Consider the following 17184-nt stretch of genomic DNA (forward strand, 5'->3'; position numbering starts at 1 on the left):
CTCTTGATGGAGTTTTATGGAGGAAAAAAAAAAAAAGAATAGAGCTCCCTCGTTTATTTGATTTTAGAGGTTGTGGTTGGGGAGAAAAAACCTAGATAAATGCATGTTTCATCAGGGTTAAATATTTCCACCCTGTGAAAAAATGCCGGAAAGCAAACACAAGCCAGATTGTGGACTAGTGGTAGGACGATTGTGGGTATTTGTTTACATGTTGCTCTGTGTGTGTGTGTGTGTGTGTGTGTGTGTGTGTGTGTGTGTGCGTGTGCCTTTGCAAATAAATACCAAGCTTAACCACTCTCCATGGCATAGCAGGTGCTTCTAAAACAATGGTAGCCTAATGTTACTGTTTACCAAAGCTGCTTCCCTTGCTTTTACCGTGAAGTGTTTAACAAATAAAAGAGAGGAGGGACGAGGTAGAAGATTGATTAGAAGCGCCAAAGTACTGGGGAAGGATTGTTTGAGCCTGAAGTGAACACATTCATTGCTGACAGGTTTGCTAAAAGGCTTCCATCAGAGTGAAATTTTTCTTCATCATCTTCCCTGTCTCTCGGTAGCTGCTTCTGTTCTGTGTTTTTTTTTGTTCTACTTCTAACTGCAGATCCTCATAGAAATCTCAGCCCTTCAGTGTCTCCTACGTTCAAAACTTTCCTTACACTTTTAGTATCACCTTTGCATCAGACATGTTTTGTAAAGGAAAATATATGAGTGTGTGTGTGTGTGTGTGTGTGTGTGTGTGTGTGTGTGTGTGTGTGTGTGTGTGTGTGTGTGTGTGTGTGAGGTCAGACAGACACACAATGATACAGCTCAGTGGTGTGTTCACAGTTCCTGGTGTTAGGTTTAGTCAATCTTCTGTTGTGTCCACAAAGTAAGCAGCTCCCTCGCATTTCTGGAATGACTCAGATTTCTTCTCTGTCGGTCGCTCTCGTTTTTTTTTAAATTATTGCTGATCTACTTATGGGTTCCAAAGCCAAGATGCCCCCACCCCCCACCCCCCCTTTCCTCCCTCCTGACTCGTCTTTTCTGCTGTGTCACTGTCGGAAACCGAGGTGAGATCAAGAGAAAGTGAATCCACTGAGCTGCGGTGAAGGATACTCCCGTTTCGATCATCTGGACTCCATTTTGTTTCCTTTAGATGTTATCTTTTTGTCATAGTGCTTTTGCAATCAAACAATAAAGTGGCAAGATTAAGGGAAAGAAACCCTGTTATGTTAGTGGATTAAAGTGTTTAAAATAAACAGGACTTGTAAGACGAGAACTGTTAATTTTCTCAACGCTACATCACCAGTGCCAAGTCTTTATTTCATAAACAAAATTAAATACCACTTGATGTCATCACTGAAACATGTTTTTCCCATGCCCTTTGACAGCTGTGCTGGTTTTCAAAAACAGATTCATGTCCAGAAAGTGGAGAGAGGAGATTTTTATCCCACTGCTAGTCTGAGAACAGAAGCAGTTAGTTATATGAGATGCATAGCTTAAGATAAAAAGGTAGAGGAAATGTGGCTAAAATGTGGGAACACATTTGGGAAGCCAGATGAGATATATAATCTCTCCCGTGTGTTCTGGTTCTAACCTGGGCTCTCCTACCAGTTCACAGCAGGGAAAACCTCCAGAGGGAGTCTCCCAGGTATATGTCAGATCTTGTTTCTGTAATTTTGGTCATCATTTTACTCAACAAAGTAATTGCTGAGATCTGGAGACATGGCAACATTGATAAACACTGCTAAGTCCATCAGGAGTGGTCAGAAAACCAGACAGGTTGTAAACAAACCAGCATGTTCAGCCGGGTTATCTAAATGTTTGTTAAAATCCCTTATACCACAGAAAACTGTCTGGAAAAAGCAGGTCATAGTTTAAGCAAGAAGTCTATCTGTAACCATGAATGGGTTTCTACAACAGACAGTGTAGGGTAATCATTTTACCGTTTACTTTTGTTTTCTCTTCAAAACATTTGGCTAACCTGGAGGTTTGTTTAAAACCTGTACAATCATCCGACTGCAGATTACTTTTTTAGTGATGTTGCCAGATTTCTAGATCTCAGCAATTAACACGGCGAGTGCAAAAACAATATCAACTTAAGCGAGTAAGGGAACCTTGAGTTTTTATTGTCTTCTCAACTGCTGTTTCCTGATAAACTGTTGTTGTCAGTGTGCTTTAAAGAATGTGCTTGATGGTCGAACAGCGTCTTAAACACACTCCCAATGCTGAAAAATGTAACAACCCATGTCACACAGTGATTGGCCAGGTGTGCAGAGGTGAGAAAGTATGCAGGTTCCAACCTTTCTCTTAGGTTTGGTTTTTACTTACGTATTTTCTGTCACTTTTTGCGTGTACGGCTGAGTGCAACACCATGAATGTCTCTCACAAGAGAAATGTTTCCCTTTAGGCGTGTTTGGACGACACTTTGTACGAACTGGTTTGTTTGAAGCACACTAAACCCATTAAGCTCAACTTTTGAGTCATCAAGGATGATAGGTGCTGAACAAACACAATTTTCTGATGAAGACTGTGTAATACAGTCGAAAGCTCCAGATTGGTGTTTCTCAATAATTTGAGAATAAAGCATTAGGCTCTCAAAGTACCTCCATTATGACTGACATACATACAGTAGCGGACCCTATTCAGCTACAGACAGTTAACACATTAGAAATTTTTATTCCTAGTGAGCAGGCTGATATTAAATTTTAAATCATAATTGTTACATTTTGTAGTATTTTGATAGTATTATATGTTTTTAAATGTATTTTATTAAATAAATGCCACCAGTGGTTCATGTACCATATTTCGAGGACGAATGCTTCACACCAAGCGAGTAAGTAGACCTTGAGTTGAGATTGTTTTGTCAAAGTTATAATAAACCCTTTTTTTTAATTCTTTGACTTCGCATAATGCATCCTTCATCTATAATTTCCTTCAGTTTCTGTAACTTATATCACAGTTAAATCCTGCTACTGTGGTTCGTCATGTATCATTATCCATTATCTGCCCAAAGCTGTTAGATCAGAGTATCTCAGCTCATGGAGGAATGTATCGTTCGCAGCAGAGGACGATTAGCTGGAGTCTCACCTGCAGATTTATTTTCTGGGAGCTGAAAGTGGGGTGACAGAAAGTAACTCAACACTTTTGCACATTATCCTTTCCACCTCAGACTCACCACCGTAATGGCTGCCATGTTTTCCTAGCTCGCCACCATCAGTTATCCATTTCTCTCTTCCTCCCCTCTCCATTGCCCCCTTTCTCCCTGTGTCTCCCAGTTGCTGTTTTTTTCTCCTCTTTTTACTTGATTTCCTCCAATCTGCCCCACGGAGACTGAGCCAGAGCACCTGCAAGTGCTCACTTTGAAAGATGTTGCAGGCCCAAGAATGCGCGCAGTAAACACATGAGAGCTGTATTTATAATAAATCAGCTTTATGGCCCTCTGATGGAGGTGATATCAGTGAAATTTATGCTGAGAGACCTCACCGTCCTTAGCAAAACAGCTGCGAGATAGCACTACACCCCCACCCTCCTCCCCCCATCCCCACCTTCACCCCACCTCCCCGCCACCACCGCCCCGCCCCACCCCAGCGAATAGCCTGGTCTGACTGGGGTTAGAGCCCAACACAGTCCTCTCTATGTGGTGCGGCCTGCGGTCCCTGGAACGGTAAAGTCCAGACTGAAATAGAGTGTGGGCAGGGTGGCGGTAGTGGGTAACAGTGTGTGTGTGTGTCTCTGTGGTTGTGTGTATGTGCAGTCATACGTGTATTTAATGTAGGCTGGGTTGCACAAATAGCTTAAGCCTCGTGGAAGAGACTGGACGAGTTTTTAAGGTAGATCAGCGCAGCGGCTCCAGACCCGTGTTCTGGGTAAAATCGACATTCAGCCGGAAACCTGACATTCCTCACGATCTTGCACATCGTTTTCGTGCAAGCACATTAGACCCCAAACTTAAAAGTGGATTAAACAGCTTTTGTCACAGACTGATTGTCTCAAAAACCTTACACTCAAGCCCAAGTGTTTAATAAGAGTGGGCTTTGCAAATTCACACATACTGTACTACATAAGCTAGCACAAGCACAGATACACACACACACACACACACACACACACACACACGCTCACACACTGCTACTCCCTTGATCATCCGGTGTTCTCTAACCGGTCCAGATGGTTTCTGTCACTGCTAGCGAATGAACAGAAAACAATTTTAAAAGCAATGATGTCACAGCCGTGTCTGCGTCGTACGGTTTCACCTTACAGAACCCATTCCCATCATTCCATGATGAAAGGTGACCACCCGCCATTATTTGGTTTTCAACAGATGCAGGCAATAATAACAACGGCTGAGGCCCTGATGGTTAGAAGTGTTCTTAAAGCCTCTAAAACGCTGTGGAGTTACACATAATCAAGCCCCAAAATAAACCACGTAAACAGTGAATTACTGTGTTTTCCTCTGATGTCATCTCCTGCCCGTCTTGCCAAGAAGGGTGCAGCAGCTTCTGTAAATGTTTGTTGTCCTTTTGTCAACAACCCCTCTTGAGGAGCCTTCATTCAAACATGTTTGCCAATTTGGTATCATGCCGCAATGACACAAAGGTGGATGAGCAACATCTGAGAGTGAGTTGCCTCAGACGACTGTATGTAATATTGATGAAATAGTGGAAGGGTGTTGAATCCTTACTGGGAAAAGGAGGACAATTTCTTGTTCTCTCCCATCCTTTGGCAACCACTGGTGAAGTGCCTTTGAGCATGGCACCGGCTAATAATTGCTCAGTGGTTGGCAGTAAAAGACCGCAGTTGTACATAAACATCAGGTGTGAATGCTTCCAGCTGAATGAGTGTGAGCAAGCAATTATAGGAAAAGGTCACATATTCTAGGTAACTCTAAAGCCTTGTTTAGACTAAGGCTTTAAAATAAAACACATAAATGGGTGTGGGCGCGTAGTTAAAGGTACCAGTGAGAAAATTAAATATGATTCATTTTTATTTAAAAGTACTTGAGAACAAATATGAGGTTCTTGTACTTATCTTGAGTATGATCAGTCAGTTTATAAAATATGGTGCATTTTTGTACATTAAACAACACAACAGTTTAAAAACTAAAATCAGCTCCAGTGAAATGCAACTTGTGGACTATGTTGGAATGGAGCATTTTATATTGCAGTATATCTGAATAGTTCATCTCTGCAGAGCGGATTATAATACTATGGGTAAGGATTTTACAAGTCTGGAAAATGATCACTGTGACAGTAGAAGTAGAATAATGTCATTCACATTCGCAGAGCAGTAGCTGCCACTGAGGACACTGAGGTCATGTCCTTGGTAATATTTCTGGGAGTTTGGGGGCTTTAGTGACACGAGAAGACGTTAGGAATCTCCGATTACATTTCTTTTTTTACAGTTTTAGATACAGTTTTCATAAAATACAATTGAATACATAAATGAATACATAAAATGAGAAATTTGTCATTTCTTTCTTTCTTTCTTTCTTTTTGTTTTGATTGGGGACTTTTCGATTTTTTTTAGGTGTCCTGGCTATGACCCTGCTACTAGGAATGCGTGCTACTTACATGTATTGTATTGGCTAATGTAGATGAGGTTGTATTTGGTTACAGAAAAAGTTGGCCAAGGTTCAGCTTTTTTCTCTGCAATTTGGTGACCTCATTGAGATGAATGAGGAGGCTCAGTTTAGTCTGAATAAGAAGTCTAACATGTTTGGGGAAAAATACAACATGGATCTGACTCAATAGCCCTTCTTGTGGTAGAAATCACAGCGAAAAACCCTCTTGCTGTCATCCGCTTCACAAGTCAACTTTTTGTGTATCGTGTGCGATAAATAAATAACCAGCTAGCTAGAAGTTCTGTGGTGGGAGGAGAACCGTGGTGTGATTTTACCCAAAGCAGCACGAGGAGGGATGGCGACCTCTGAGAAGTCACTGGGTTGCCCACTTTTCCCTCTTCTCCTTTTTCCTCCCCTCTCTCTTCCCTCTCCACTCGGTGTTCTCACCTCCTCTTCCCTGCTGCGACCCAGGCTCCCTGTGGGTGAGGTAAAGTACTGGAGGGGAAACTGGCAGAGTAACGCAACAAATTTGGCTGTTAACCCAACACCATCCACCGGTGTGTTTGAGTAGTTGCCATGGTGACAGGCTCCCGCAGTAGGGATTGGGCTTCCCATTTTTCGCACCTACAGCTCCCGAGGAGAGAAAGCAGCTTGGGATGAAAGGTGTTTGTTACAGGAACAAAGAGGATGGAGGGAGGGAAGGAGGTTTTACTCACATGCACTGTTTTCTTTTATTTGTTTTTTTGGTTGTGTTCTGGTTAAGATCAAACTCAGCATAATATGTTTATACATATCTTTTTTAGATCCTGCTCCCGGATATCCCCACACATATAAATAAACAAAACATTTCAAATGAACCCTCATACCATTTGCAGCGAGCCAAACCACTAAAGACAACAATAACTGGTCTAACATGGACACATGCATCATTATCCTGGCTAATATCACTAAAACTGTGGTATTTTTATTTAACTTTTTTGCCCAGTAAGCTTTTATTCCGTGATTTGGATATGAGCTTATTTGTGTTTTTGTGAAAAGGATATGATGTTTGCATGCGTCAACACAGAAATGGTGTATTTGTGTTTCCAGAATGATAAAGGGATATTGATACACGTATAAACACACAGTCATTATAAATTTGATTTTCCGATGGGGAGAAGGGCTTTGAGTGCAGGACTTTTTTACTCTGAGACTTTGGAATAGAAAATCCAAGCTCTTACTGTAAGCAGTATCATTCGGTGCTCTAACCCAGCAGGCCCCTCGATGGCCTGGCCCCGTCTTCACTAAAGTCTGTGTGTGTGTGATCTCCAGCTGCAGCCTTCAAGTATGCTCTTGCAGTAAAAAAAAAAAAAAAAAAAAAAAAGCGCAACCACTCTTTTTTTGTTTATTTATTTATTTATTTTATTGTCAGCGGAAAATTTGTGTCATGTCAACCGGCCCCGGGGACCAGTGGTAAAGCACAGAGAGGAGAAAAATGTGGCTTCAGTTAGCTGGATCCATTACCATGTCTCCAAAACTACAGCGGATATATCTGACTGCTTTTTCCTCCCCTCTGTAGCTTTATTTTTGTTCAAACCTTGTTTGTTTGTAGAGATTGGAGCATCTTTTATGACACAACCATAGTAACTCTTGTGTTCTATTGCACTGGCATTACAAACTCTCTTCTCTGAATCATGCTTTCAAGAAGAGCCTTGATTTGATGTGGAATTACAGGTAATATGACTAAGCATGCTTTTAAGAGCTTCCCAGCAGTCAACAACTCGAATTACATCTGGCCTCGTAACAAGCTGATTTAGGATCTGCACTAGACTTCCAGTGGGGCAGGCCATAATTTTAACTAGAGAGAATCAAAATGTGCCTGCAGATTAATTCACAGATCAGATTCAGCTCAGCACTGATATAAAATGTTAGTATAATTGTGATGACATTCTATATTTTTTTTACTGTCAACAAATCCCACGAAAAGACCAAACGCAACAATGACTTGATGCTTTTAAGTCTCTGAACCATCTCCTTTTTTGTACAAAAAACAAAGAACATGGGCACTGTAGCTTATTTTGAATCAATCCCACATGCTCTGTTCTGCTGTTGTAAAAACTCAGTAGTACAACAAATCCACAGCTAAAAATAGTCCCCAAGAGATATATTACTTACTCTAGTTGAGTAATGTTTGCCTGTCATTATCATCATTATTCATAATTTTTTTCAAACGACCAGTGTGTAGGATTTAGTGGCATCTAATGGTGAAGTTGCGCTTTGCAACCATTTGAATACCTCTCAGCCTTCCTAGAATGTAGGTAAAAGCTATGGGGGCTTCGAAAGTCATGAAAAAGGCCAGTGTTTGGTTTTTTCCATTCTGGGCTACTGTAGAAACATGGTGGTCCAACATGGCGGCCTCCACCCTTCTGTGGATAATGATGTCTCATTTTAAGGTAACGAAAATCTTATTTTCAGGTGATTATACACTAATGAAAACATACCTATGAATGTTATATTCCATTTCCTCCAATAGATCCTCCAAAATGTTACACACTGTAGCTTTGAAAAATGAACGTATATTTGTGATTTGTTTTTAAAGATTTATGTCTTTAGAAGGAACAAATAGGTTTGGTGTTTAGAGCAACAGGCTGAGGAGTCGTAAAGTATGGGGGTACGAAATAACAATTTTCATGAGATTTGGTGACAGTAACAAAATGGTAGAATAACACCAATCTTATCATTTAACAGAATTAACTCTCATCACAGATGCATGCATGCATGTCTGTGCATGCACACACTGTACAGTATGTTGTGTTAGCGTGCCTGCGTGAGTGTATGTGGGGTAAACTGTATCCCACCCCTGAGCTTTCAGCTCTCAAATCAAGGCCCTGAAAGTAAACAGTGCATTGCCAGAGGACCTTGTTTATCAAATCTGCAATTGCACTCATAGAGCAAAATGACCTACAATTATAAGCCCAGCTAGAAATTAAGTTTTCAGTCAGCCATCCAGAAAAAGATCATAGGATATCCTGCAAAGGGAATTCTTCAGTAGTCTTCCCCTTCTCCTAGTACCTTCTTTTCCTAAAACACCACACTGTCATGGAAGTTACTTTCTTCTTAAATATGTTCCTCAGTTTTTGTGAAAGGGTTTATATAGCTACCATGCACACTAATACACGGTGGTTGAGTGTGTATATGTCACATCATGGTCATATTTGTAGAATTTCCTTCCAAAACAACCACATCAGGCTCATACCTCCAAGCACGAGAGCTTTGTTGCTACCAGCTTCGCCAAGATATTCCGACCACTCCTAAAACGTCAACTGTTCCAGCAAAAGCAATTACATGCCCCTGCCCTGAAAGCAAAGTGGAGAGCTTCTCTCTTTAAAGTGTGTAAAATTCCCTCCTAGTTTAATTATGTGGTGCTGGGTGGAACCTAGAGGCCACTCTCTCCACTCTGCTTTAACATAAGTGCATTTTCCATGGCACAAGCATGCAACATATTGGTTCCCACAGAGAGATCGGAAGCACGGCAGATCCCTAAACCTGGGTTACAGCATTCCTGGATCTCTGAGCAGTGTGGTGACCTAATCGCCTGACCACCTACTGCTCCGTGCCAAATCCCAAGCAGCAGGCCAGACACCCCTGAGAGTAACATCCGACTGCACCATGAAATATTATGTCAGGAGTGAGTCATTGGATACTGAGCCTCGTTTAGAACAGCTTTACGTACTCACAAACACAGGAGCTTTACTCAAACTGGATTAAGCCGGTGAATAAACCGTATCACTGAAAGGAAATGTATCATTTCTGGCAGCCATATTACTCAGTTTATAATGTCACAGTGCGTGACACATAGGGAAAAAGGTCTGGTACACGTTATATGCAAGTTTATGGTTATGCACCGGGTCAAAGTATTTCAAAACCAGTTTAATTTGCTTTATTGAGGGACAAACAAACATGTATACTGACACCGTCAAGTCAATCAGAAGTACATTTCTTTGACAAGCTGCACTGTGACAAAAGTCTCCCCTCCATTCTGCATCCAGCTGTTGTACAGCGTTGACTTTACAAACAAATTCACTTTGACAAATATCCAAGCTGGAGACCCCGAGTTTGATAAACAAATCAGTCTCTCCTAATAAATCAATTCATGTTGCTTTTATTAGTGTTTTGACGTATCAGTCAAGCACATAATCAATCAGCGAGTTGATTGCACAGCATGTGTAGATTACTTACAAAGCAAGCAAGACCATGGCTATTGACCAGTAGTCCTGACTGTTAATGAAATATATCATTAGAATCATGCTTTACTGGTATTGTAACCATTTCACTAACTGGTGTCAAGGGTCATTCTGGTTAGTTTCAAACTTGGCCTGATCTGCTGACGTTTTGCCATCTTGCCATCAATTTCTCCCAAATTCTACTCAGTTTTAGACTTCCAGAGGGACAAATCTAAAATGAGCATATAATGTTAGTTACATTGAATAATACTGTATTCTATTTTGGGAGTCCAGTTTTCTGTTGTTATTGGCATGGATCAGAATTTGACTAAACACCCCCCCTGAACAGCGATTGCCCACTCATAGCTTAGCAATCATAAGCCTGGATTGCCTCAACTATGGGACTCTAGCAAAAGAGATTAATTTAAAGAGTTTGGAGGGTGGTGTCTCTTTTTAGCCTGTCCAAAACCGAAAACACAAGAGCAAAGGTGTAAGGAATGGATAAACCAGCGTGTTTGTCTGCTTTAACGTAAGCTGCAATAGTCAGTGTGTCCGGCCAAGTAGCTACTCCAGTAGTTACCACGCATTACTTTAAAGGCCTAAGAACACATCATTAACTAACTAGATTACATTAGGTTGTGGGGTTAAATGTTACTTTAAAAACATGGCTGCTCATGACTATCACTATCTATCCACTGTGTAGTGTTCCCTTACTGTGTGAAAGCTGGTGCCAGATGATCAGTGTATGGGATGTACTGCTTTTGCTTAATTCTTTTAGCATACTGTATTTGAGGGGTTAACTGCAGACTCCTTTTAGAAAGTTCTTTAAACAAGTCAGTTGGAAACCTTAGTCAGCTGAAAATGTTGCTTAATTTGCTAATTAGCAATGGCTAAAAATGAGAACCCTGCTTCATCTTTGTCTGAAACTTAAGATCCATTGTTTCAAAAGTATTTCAAGTGGTAAATCTGCTACTATTCTACATTAACTGCACATATGTCGTGCAAGAACAGAAAAGCCTAATAGTCAGGAAACAATAGAGAGACTTTTCTTGTTCTTGAAATGATGCTGATCTGCAGCATTTATAACTGATACACCGTGCCTGTGCTGTACTGTATGATTGACAACTGACTGCTAACCTTTTCCTCTGTTCTGCTCCATTCACTCTCACTTTTCTGCCACTCGCTCTCATTCGCTCGTCACTAAGTAGACATGGTAGCCTATGAGGTTGTTTATTAGCCCAAAAACAAGGACACAAGCTTTGTTAGAGAAGAGGTTGCAGGCAGCCAGACAAAAGACTGCTAAAAAAAAGGGGGAATGTGGGAAATCTCACATCAGAGTGCAGATTCTCTCTGACCAATCAGTTGTCTTCTGTGTTTGTAGCTCCACCTCACCGTCGAATTCGGTGTGCTGACTGAACTGAGGCGTAACAAAGAACGGGACGGAATAGAAAGGTTCTATTGGTATCATCTACAACTTTTGACAAGGAAAACGCAATAACAACGAATAACTGTTCAACTGTGCAAATGACTGACCCAAACTGGACTACTTGGTGGAAACCAAAGAAAAAAATTGGTAAAATAGAACTCAGGTTCAATATAATTAAATTCAGCATTTTATTACCTTTGATTTTTATGTGTCATGTATTTTGTCTTTTTTTTTTTTTTCTGTTTCAACACTCCCCTCACCTCTTCTGTTGCCCATGGTTCGCCCACACAGGGATGTTAGCATATTCCAACTGCTTGGAATTCCTTCCTGCCGTCTTGGGAGCTCACACTGCATTTTAAAACTTGTTGGGCCCTTTCAAGTTTTATTTGAAAGTATGTAATTACATTCTTGACAGAATAACGGGTTCCTGGAGTGATTTACATGCTGTATTAAATGTCATGGTTCGAAAAGACGCTTCTTGATAGCCTTGACAGATTTGGGCAATAGAGATGCAGTGAAAATATAATATAGAGGGGGTGGTAGGTTTGGGAATGAGGGCAGAGGCTTTACTCCACCTCTGTAAAGTCTTGTTGATGTCTTACTTCACTGGTTTTGTTAGGATGGCTGTGGCTGGTCTCTGGTCCATTTATAATTTATGAGGTTCAACTCTTTGCCACTGGTCGAATAAAAAACTTAAGTTGGGGTGCAGTTTGATGTAAATCAATCATTTTGATTAACTTTTGTCTTTCTGCTTTCAGCCAGGGTCAGTTAAGGTAGTGCATGATTTAAAATCGCATTAGGATTTTGAAAAACATCTACCTTTATATTATTGTAGCTAGTGAAAGTAGAATATGCAGTAGGCTTCTTGGTGAATAGCAACTTTGTACAGAAACTTCATAACCTGATTTTGAGAATATTACATAGTTTGATTGACCCAAAAAGAATTCCAGATATTCAGTTTTGAAGGTCTGGTCACAGGACCTCACAGGGCACTGTGTATGGCATTGCATTTTATTTAATTATGTTCTATTCTGGTCAATTTCTATCTATTCAGGTCTAATCTATTTTTCTCTTGAGCACCAGAACATAACACTTGTGAGGTTCTCTATCACAAAGCAGCGCCACCGCTAGAGAATTTATTTGGCTGCCTCTTAGCTTGGCCTCTTAGGGACTGCGGTGTGGGCAAAGTCAATTCCCCTCTCAGATTAAAGGAGTGTCTTCAAGTGCCAATCCAAATGGTGATAAAAAAGCTTTTTAATCCATTGAGAAAGTTTCCTGGTGTAACCCCCCAGAGTCCCAGCATCAGGCGTTGCCCCACTCAGACTGCGTCTGGACAGTGTTGAAGCCAGAGTGTGTCTCCCTGCGCCCTGACAGAGGCAGAGAAAGGCCTAAAAAAGGCCCCCTCCGCCACTCACTTGACCAGCTACCTTTGATAACATCTGGCAGGGGCAGGTTTGCACCAGCGACAGCAGGAGATGGAGGGACATTAAAGTCCTGTCACTCACTTGGCAGGAAGGCAGTCAGTAACTCCACATCATTCGGCCGACCGAACCTCAATCGCTTACACTGGAGTGTCACTGATGATCTCTCTTTCTAATGGGTCTGATGATATTCTCCGGCAGTAGTGTTATATGAGATGATGGCTTGGCATGGCTGCTTTTTATTCTGAACTCAAATCCCCTTATCTTATCATTAAAATAGCTTAGAGTGCTGATATCCTCTTAGCTATTTAGGCCTAACAAATGTATTTTTGACTACAGAACAAGAACAAAACCCAAAGAAAATCTGTGACTTGAAACCTAAACATTCTTTATAGAAGGAAACTTGTACTGTGTATCTAAACAGTGATGTCTGTTGAAGGAGATGGGCCGGAAAGGACTTGGACCTATTTTTGTTCTGGTCTTTGCAAGCAGTTTAGAGGGGGCTAGATGTGAGTTTCAACACAGCTCCCCCGGAAAGGCGCAGACCAATTCAACATCCATCCCTCTCCATTTTCTTTCTGTTTACTTCTGGGTTCATGAGTTTACATGCCAATTCCATTACAGGGATTAAAATAGTTTGTTCAATCCATCCTCAAACTCTTCTTCCCTTGTCCTTCTCTCTCCCTTTAACCCCTCACACCACTTACAGGCTTTCAGGTCCCAGGGCTGGGTTAGGGGATTACAGGACAAGCACACTGCAGCCGGAGCACCCAAAGAAACACAAGGCAGCTGTGTCGAAGAATGTTCCAATGAGATGTCCGAGCATTACTGAAAGCTGAGGTTTGATCAATGGCTGTGGCGCGTGTCTGCACTAGTGAACACTTCACGGAGCGTCTGACAGAGAAGAAAGAGAAAATCAAGGTGTGTTATGACATCAGGCTTGGGGTCTAGGCGGCTGGGTCACCTTTGAGCTGTTGCTGATTAAGGGCTGGTGTTCACAGGTGAGCGGCTCCGAGCAGGATTTAGTGACACAGGCACAGAGGTGAAATCACCCCACTCTCCCAGCTAACGTCAAAGCAGCAAAGAAGTGCTGACCTCTCCCTCAAATGGCCAAAGGCAAATGTCAGAAGATAAGTGAGCTCTGTGACTGTGCTCAGCTCACTCAAAGAAAAGTGAAGGCAGGTGAACTTTCCACAAGTCACTTTTTAAACAATTTATGTACACACAAAAATATAAAAAAGGAAGGAAAAAAGAACTAGATAGTAAGACGCATGAAATACTTGGCGGGTTTTAATCAGGTATTTTTGCATTTTTTCTCCTCTACAGTCCCAGACTGTGAGATCAGAGGTTCATATCATAAGTAGTGAAGAAAGTCAGTCGCTGCTCCGGGTTTAAGCCACCCGTAGTTGGTAATCTCCTTCGGAACTGCAGGAGCTCAAAGGGGCTAAGCCTGGTCAGCACCTAAGAAGGGGCATCCACAGCATATCTTCAAGTGCTCCCGGCTGCTTGGCTGCTTGGCTGAGGCTTCCTGTGTGGAAGGAACTCTGCAAGGCTCAAAAGCCATTATAGGCCATGCCGCTGAATAGAATAAAGTATTCCACCTGCGATGAAGTTTAAACAGAACATATAACTTGAGCATAACTTAATAATATTTCAGTGTGTAACTGATTTAATAAAGAAATAAAGTGAAAGAAGACCATGGGCTCTTTACAAAATAAATAAATGTATTTAAAAATACAGTTACACAGTTATTTAATCACTGTATATGCTGAAATACATTTTTAGTTGCCATTTACTAATGAAATATTGCTTTTTTTGTAATAATAATAATACTTTCAAAGTGCGTCACATCCCACATGACACGGAAAACATATTAAACATATTATATAAACTGCTGAATATGTGTGTGTTTGTGTGTGTTCTTGATAGAGAGTCAGAATTCTAATTAATTGCATAACATTAATCAATGTTGGGAAATAATTAATCATCAGAGAGTAAAACTGGAATCATTTCTAGTAAGAATGATTTCTTTGTTAAAAGGACGGACATCAAAGATGTAAAGCAGATGTAGCAACGTGTACATGAACATTAACATTAAATAACAGTGTATACCAATTTGAAACACTATATGTTGGTTTATATAAATTTGTATTGTCATATAGAAACAAATCTTTTATGTTCTGAATTGTACAATTTACAAAAAATATTATTTTTTTGTCATATGAGAAGTGACAAGCTTCCCAAGCCATAACTTGTACACCACCTCCATCATGTTTGACAGCTGACGTGTCCATGAGCTGTTTCTTTGTTTCTACAAACTTTCCATCTTCCAACACTGGTACATGTACAGTACAGGTTGATCTTTGTCTTATCTGTCCAAAACAAATTGCTCCATAACTCTTTTGTTTGTTTTGTTTTTGTTTTACATGTTTTGCTTATCTGTTATTTCCATCTTGTGGTTTAAGGTAATGCTGGTGCAATCTTGCCTGGTCTTTGACACATCAACGGATTATCTACGTGACATTGACGTAACATTGCATACAATATCTCATACATCTCAATAACGCACAAAAACATCCTGCCCTAAAATACGTTATAATTTGGTCATTGTTAGTTTACAGATGTGCCTCTGCTACACCGCAGCAATGTCCCGCATACATTTGATCCGCTGTGATAGTGCAACAAAGGGAAATAATACAGTGTGCAAATGTGGTAACTAAATATTGTTACATTACATCATCTCAGGGATGTTAACCCGCAGCAGTGTTCAATTCAAAGTATGTATGTCATATTAACAATGTTGCAATTGATGATTAAATGACCTACATTGAAAAACACAGCTTTGTGCCCCCAGTTTCAGTAATCGTCATACTTGTCAATATCAGCTGTAATATTGTAAAAATATTACACATTAACATCATACCATATATTGTCTATGGTGTCTAAACTTGTTGCTGTTTTAGAAACTTGATCTGTATTCAGTATGAAATAGTAGCTCAAATAATCTTATGATATCAAACCACGCAATGAGGGTGACAAAAAGGAATGTTTCATCCATTTTAATGCACTGGTGCAACATCAGGTCATCAGCATGATTAGTCCCAGTCATTCGAACTTGAAAGTGAAAACATGAAATATGGATCCCACAAGAAAGGCTGCAAGTTTGACCAAGAATAAATTATGCATGACAAGGTTGCCATCAAAGAGACAAGACACAAATGGTTTTAGTAACAGTGTTGAAATGAGACAATCATAGCTTGAGATCCAGCATCAAGAGTCATGCAGAAAGTATGCACTAGAAGGTGAGGAATATTAAGTGGCCTGAGTCACAAAAAATCCCAAATGCCACGCGCACATGCATAAATGTACCAATGCATATACACAAAAACTTTTTGGTCCAACAGTGAGAAGCTAAATGGATTTTGCAACCAAAGTGTGACACGGTTACACAGGAAATCAATAATGATTAACAAAATACATTCTCGGCCAGACTTTTCCAAATGATACATTCTCTGATTTAAAGGGGCCCACAGTGCAAACAATGTAGGAGTAGGACCACAAAAGTAAAGGTAACATGACAAACAGTGTCATAATATTTGCATCCCAGATCTCCTGCCCTGTACAGACCATTATTCGGACCCAGTCTACATGGCTTCACAACACTGACACGTCCAAAGTGATGCAAAGCAGATTTAAAGCATAAAAGAATTTATCTCCATGTTTCAGCAATAAATAACATGGTGCCCAACCTATAATCTCTCTTTAGGACTATTGTGGCAATAAATGTGTGGCAGAAATTCAGTGTAGTTTGGAAATTAAACTTAACAAACTGGCTGAGGAAGTCTTTTTCTTTATTGTTACTCTCTCATTGGACATAAAATGAGTGAAAATGTTTAAACCAAATTCAGGGGGTAAATCCTCTGGCTATGACAACGACGCTACAGAGATATGCTGCTTATCACATGGTTAATCCACTTCAGCAGTATTACGATTATTAGAGTACAAAAAAATCCCAAGAATCTGAAGCTTGATAAAGTTTACTCCATATTGCACCTAAAGACAATAAAAAAAGACTTTCTTCGAACAATAGCAGGAAAATGATTACATTGTTGTCATGCCTTAGAAATCTATTACTCACACCCTGTCACAACTGCATACCAGAATTTATCTGTTATGTGCTATTCTTAGATTTTAGTGCAGCTGGGTTGATCACAGGATTCCACAGGTAACATTGTTGCATGGTAAGGAGATCTTCTACAGCCTGTTTAATTACAATGTGGTGTGCCACAGGTCAGCTCCCAGGGTCTCTCTCTCTATATATATATATGTGTGTGTGTGTGTATATATATATATATATATATATATATCCTGCTTTGGCTAAATGTCAGGCAATTATAGCACTTAATATGTAGCCAGAAAAACAACTAGAAGCGTCAAACATTGATTTTAATCTAAAAAGGTGCCAAATATGATGAATATAAAAGTGATGATGTTATGGTGGTAAAAGAAGCTGTCAACAAGGGAATAAAATTCTTGTTAATGGTGGGGATACAGTATCATGGAGTATGATTTGTAAAATGTAAATCTATCTCCCAG

This window comes from Dicentrarchus labrax, unplaced genomic scaffold, assembly GCF_905237075.1.
Source record: "Dicentrarchus labrax unplaced genomic scaffold, dlabrax2021, whole genome shotgun sequence".
In the NCBI taxonomy this organism is placed as follows: Eukaryota; Metazoa; Chordata; class Actinopteri; family Moronidae; genus Dicentrarchus; species Dicentrarchus labrax.